Below are 6685 nucleotides of genomic sequence, written 5' to 3' on the forward strand. Positions count from 1 at the left end.
GGGAGAGGGGGTGAGGATAAGAGGGGTATGGTCGTGCACGTATGTGATTGGCCTGGATGGGAGGGGGAGGGGTGAGGCCCGTGCACGTACATGATAGACCCGGATGGGATGGGGAGGGGTGAGACCGTGCACGTATGTGATATACTAGGGTGGGAGGGGGAGGGTTAGGTTAGGTTTGGTTAGGTTGAGATGGGAGGGGAGGGGAGGGGTAAGGTCGCACACGTACGTGATATACTAGGGTGGGAGGGGGAGGGTTAGGTTAGGTTTAGTTAGGTTGAGATGGGAGGGGGGAGGGGTAAGGCCGCGCACGTACGCGATAGGGTGGGAGGGGTAGTCGGATTCGTCGGATTTGCGGGGGACCCAGAACCTACCAAAACACTCTACTAATGTCCGTTTTATTTTCCTGTCTAATTACTGTAGATTCGATTTTTATTATCTATTAACTATTATAAGGGCCGAGTCTAAAGCCCTGAAATATGGCTACTTTGTATAATTAGTGTACAATATACGATATAACAAATAAACGTTCAGCAGAACTAATTTCGTGTTATTAACTTGAATATTTTGTACCTAATTTAGGTGCCTCTTGCCTACTTTTGCATTCGCCATAATATTATGTTGCCATATTATGGTTGAGATCATTATTCGATTACATTAATATTTAATTGTATATTACAATAACATCACACTATATTATTTGTATTTTCAATTTTCAATCATAAGTTTAGTAATAATATATATTATATTAATATTTCGTAATACTCAGTAACTGCATCGGGATTTTTATCAATAAATCCAAACATAATAATTTCTTCATATAAAAATAGTAGAATTACAAATAATATAATTAACTTTATGGAATTCAAAGAAACCGACATTAGTTTTAAATTTTAATCCGTTTTTCAAGAACAGTACAAGAGCGGTTTTTCAATTCTATGGTTTCGGTTTGGGTTTTGAAAACGGTTTTTTAAGGTCTTAGGTTTCGGTTACGGTTTTTTAACCGGTGTTTCAAAGCTTTTAGTTCCGGTTCCAGTTCCGGTGTTCAGAAATGAGAAAACCGCGGTTTTAACCGGTTTTTTGGAAAACCGGTTAAACCGGTTTCGATCCCTGAAAAAAACACTAAATATAATTTTAAGTTTATACATCTGTTTCGTGCACCCGTCTTACAGGAGATGGTGACAGGATAGGATGATAGTAGAAGCGGCAGAAGAAGTTGGTTCTCACAGTCTAGGAGGCCTTCCACAATTAGATAGTTGACTTTTTCGTAGTGCTAACACTGACCTATGACTCAGGGTTTGCAGATGTGCCTTTGGTTTATGCGGGGTATCGTTAGAATAATTGAGAATACCCACGGCCGTCTTGTCACAGTGCCATGATCTACTATGCTCCGAGGAGTTCTCACAGATATCTTACCGGCTCAGGTTTTGTCATCTGGCATTTGGCAGATGCTAAGGTTGTTGCTAACAATTATAATATTGCTCTTCCGGGGTCTGTGTGCAATGCTGTCATCATCTTACTATTTATGTGATACTATAGTATATTAGATATTGCGTATTATAGCTATGTTTACGGGCGGCGTAGAGGGACGTTCCACATTTGTGGGCTCTTAAGATTCATGGACCCCAGGGACGTGCCCCTCCCTCTGGTCCCCATTAATACGAATCTATCTGCAGTTATTTTACCAAAATATCTCACTATGATACATTACACAAACCTATAACCGAGGTACCATGTAAAAATATATAATAATATACCACAACTTGGTGACTGATCGTTGGCCATTTTAGATTAGGAATTATGTCACTAATTATATGACTGCATAAAATTACATTTCATTTATTTGAAATTCAATTGTTCGACAACTATTATCATTATATTGGTCTGCGGTTATTCTGCTATTGTCAAAATCTAATTTTTATCGAACAGTTTAAATGCAATTCGTTTTCAAAATGTAAGCTATAGTGCTCAACTTACGTCCTAATATATGTGGGTGTTGTTTAAAAATTTAAAAACTATAGACAGTTACTATACACAGAGAGAACAAATGTACAGAAGTGAATACTTATCATAGTATTTAGTACACCTATCCAAACAACCGTTCGCTGAAGCATATGTACTATAATGTTTTTGTTTGTTATTCAAATAGGTACAGGTTTTCGGGTTTTTTGTTTCAACAGTGCATAATATGGACATGGTATAATGATTTAAAAACTTATAAAACTATATTTTTTAACGATTTAAATTGCTTTAAAAATGTGAGGTATAATGATATCGTTTGAATTTTACTTGTGGAGATATCGCGTTTGCAATCTCGTTCAAAACCGAAAACTTTTTTTTTCATTTCAATCTTATTTTTAATGCTCGCATTAATGTTTTTGAACTTGAGATATAGCTAATCAAAATTTTCAATAATCATATGATTTATTTTTTGATAATTTGTTACGTTCGTAAATCTATGAATGTTATTCGCATGATAAGAGCCGATGGTTGTGCTATCAAGTTTGCTCTTCAAATGTATATGTCATTTTCATATTTTATAGCTAGATTCATAAAATTGTTCTGACGCTATAATTTAGAATTTTACAAGAGAAGTTTCGAACATATTATTATTATAATAAATATGATGCTTTGGCACCCATCGAATGTGTAACCCTTGTTACTAACACACGAGTGAGATCGGTTAGTCATATCCGTACGGGTGCCTTCATATCGATTTATTACATTATCAATTCATCATTTTAACACTTACTATAACTCAGATAAGTGTAGACTGTGTGTTAAACCCATTAGGTTACCTATCAAAAGTAATAGTTGGATTCAATTTTCCACCAGAAAAGAGTTTGTTCAGTCACGAAAAATAAAAAAAACAACACATCGTTGTCAAATCAATGCATTCATCGTTCCACTTAGAACTTAAGAATTATATGGTGGGGGGGGGGGAATTAATCTTAGAATAGATTGTAAAGTGTTTATTGGTTGTCGTCACATTCAAGAACATAAAAGTTTTAATTTTTATAAATTCTATGCGAATCATATTAATACAATTAATATAGTATAATATTTGAATTTAATAATATTAAAATAGTAGCTGACAATAACTGTTTGTCAGATGAAGTTTACATGTTAAAATATAAAGTAAATAATGATCACTTCCCATTTCGGAACACAGTTTTGTAAATAAACGAGACTGTAGAACCCGAGATTTAATAAAATTGACTACCTTTATGGCTTCCTGGAGTACTAGTTTAAATTGTTCTGGCATACGTTTTACTACTTAAGCTTCCCTGTGGATGCTGCAATGTATGAAAGTACAATTTTCTGTAACCAATTTTATTTTAGTCGCAACACCTCCATGTCTACCTGTCATAGCTCGTGCACCGTCAGAACAGAAGCCAACACACTTTTTTCAATTTAATCCATTTTCAACAGAAAAGTGGTTCAACTTTTTAAATATTTCGTCAGCGGTAGTTCGTGTTGATAGTGCTTCACAAAATAAAAAACTCTCTTTAATTACAGTTTGAAATACATACCGCACGTGAGCCATAAGTTGAGCATAGTTTGATACATCTGTACTTTAATCAAGTTGTATGGAAAAAAAATCACTATTTTTCACATGATCAATTATTTTTTCTTTAACGTTTAGTGCCATACTTTCAATCCTGCGGCGAACTGTATCATTTGACAGTGATATCATATCAAGTTGTTTAGCTGACGGAATACATAACATACAAGTTACCATATCTTTTGCCGCCGGTAAAAACAGTTCTTCGCCGATGGTATGAGGTTTTCCACACTTCGCTATTCTTAAGCTCACTAAGAAAGATGCTTCCACTGCTTTTTCAGTACTACCGCTAAAAGATGATATAATTTTCTTCGTGCTTTTCATCTCTGACAATTTTCGAACGAAATAGTCCTTTGGTTTGTTTTCTAATGTCGAATGTTTTGTAGAAAGGTGACGTTTTAATAAGGACGGTTTCATACTTTGGTTAGAAAGAATTTCAAAACAAATAACACATTATATTGTTACACAATGTTATTACACAATATTGTGTCCGTGGCTCATTGCTTACATCTATGACCGTGAATCCAATATTAATGTACTCAGGATCATATTTTCTTATTTTCATAGGATTATTCACATCTTGCATTGCGCTTTCCAACTTTTAAGCAGAACTTACTGAACAGTTTTCAGACGTATATTTATTGTCTGTTGCTCTATTTAGCCACTTATCCATGTTTTTACTTTTTTAGTATTGATATAAAATAATGTACGAAAATATGTTTAATGTACGAACGTAAATAATTAAAGAGATAAACTCAACTGCTTACGTTGACTGACACCAACAAACTAAACGACCGAAGAGAAAATATTTAGTACTGATATAAAATAATTAGATATATTATAAAATAATCAGAATTTATATACGTACATACGCGATAAATATCAATGTTTATATACAATATCTTATTTATTGACGTATTTCTCGTGAAATCTAACCTTTATTATCTGAGTATTAAAAAAAACACATGACGTTGTAAAATCATCGCTACGCTATAAATCTAATATTAATTGTTTTTAATTTTTCGTCGTACCACCATGCGGCCTTCCACGTACCACCATGTAGTCTTTCGCGTACCACTAGTGGTATGCGTACCACAGTTTGAGAACCGCTAGTTTAAATTACATATCATTAAATAATAACGATTTATCTATTTTTAAATTAAATATCAATAGTATAAATGCACATTTCTATGAATTGGTCGCTTAACTGAGCTCTGTTAAAAAATATTTTAGTATTATTATTTTATGTGAAATGTGGCTAGTAGAATATAAACTAAATAGATACTAAACGATAAATTCTTTAGGTACTTTCAATATAAGTGATGGTATAACTAACTATCTTTGTTAGAGATTCTTTAAATAGAAATAATACAATTAATATAAATTGAAAAACAAGTATTATCAAATTGTAATTCTATTCATCTTATAATTAAAGTAAACGTCTTTATATTTTCAATATTCGCATATAAAGATCACCTGATGATGATATTGAACATTTTATACAAAGTTTAGATTTATTTTTACCACAACTAAATAAAAAAATATTTAGTATTTATTGCGTTGACATGAATAATTATATAATTATAAATTCGAATAATTGTAATAAAATATTAAAATATTAAAATATAATGGCTAAAAATGGTTTTTTACCATGCATAAATAATTTTGCTAGAGAGTCTAATCATTCTAAAACATGCATTGACCATATTTTTACTAATAATATTGAACTGTTGAAAGTGAAGCTTGACGGACTAATGACTTTAGTATTATTATAAATTAATTATAACACGACAATATGATTATGTATAAGTGTAATATATAATAACGTCCAACTGGACAATTTAACGTGACAGTACACACACAACGTATGCGCACTGTACGACGGTGCACGTGCAAGTGAGTATAACATACTTCAAAGCCCCTATAATATATATATATATATATATATATACACAATTGAGGTTATCCCTATCCGTTATTATCTTTATTTATTCGTCAAAGACCCTATATGTATAGCCAGTTGAGGTCATTCTGTATCCGTATACAATATAGAAAGCGATAGTAAAAGTTTTGTACAACTATATCGTAACTGCATAAGTATCTATTAGAAAACGACATTGTACACGCACGTGTGTTTACATGATTTGAATACTAATATTATTTGTATATTTCAACAGAATCCAATAAAATTACTTCTCATATTTTGAGATCAGGTTTAACAGATCATTTTGCAACAATATTGTTGCTATCTGATTTGTTCATTCATTAGAAAAATCCTAATAAAACAATTGTAAGACCAGATAAAATAGACACTGCTCATTTAAACTTAGTAATAAAAACGAAAAATTGGCATTCATGTTTGGACTATGATAATGTTGATACTATGGTTGAAGTTTTTAATTCTAAAATCAGCAAATTTATTAACAATTCATCTACTCTTGATACAAACTATAGACCAAAAACATTTTTAAAATAAAAGAATTGATTACTCCTGGAATATTATTTATATTAGAAAGTAGGTAATCAGCTAAATTAAGAACCACGCCTTTTGACCCTCATTTAAAAAAATATTACATTTTTTACAGAAAAATTTAAATTTGTTATTGCGAAAATCCAAATAACTGTACTATCAAAACAGATTACAAAGCTCTGAATCCAATACCAAACAAATTTGTAATATTATAAATGAGATCATAGGAAAACCAAATAAAAATATAAATAAAATAAAAAAGATTAAAAACAAAGATGGTATTCTATTATTAGTGAATCTAGTTTTGTAATAAACTCAATGATTATTTCATAAACGTTGCTTCAAGTTTTGACACTGAACATTCGGACAAGGATAATATACCATTAACTGAAAATAATATTTCCAAATACACCATATTATGTCTTATTTATTTAAGACATTTAAAAAAACAAATAAATCAATAAATTCATATTACATTATATTCTTTATTTTATATTCTTTATTATTATAAGTACATTTTAATCATTCTTATGTAGTTGAGTTAAATAATAATATAATTTTTTTATTAGCGTTACATTCCAATATAGTTAAATTTGTAAAATATCCATATGAAGCTGAATGTTTATCTAAAAAATAAAATAAAACATCAGTTG

This window comes from Acyrthosiphon pisum, chromosome X, assembly GCF_005508785.2.
Source record: "Acyrthosiphon pisum isolate AL4f chromosome X, pea_aphid_22Mar2018_4r6ur, whole genome shotgun sequence".
Classification (NCBI taxonomy): domain Eukaryota; kingdom Metazoa; phylum Arthropoda; class Insecta; order Hemiptera; family Aphididae; genus Acyrthosiphon; species Acyrthosiphon pisum.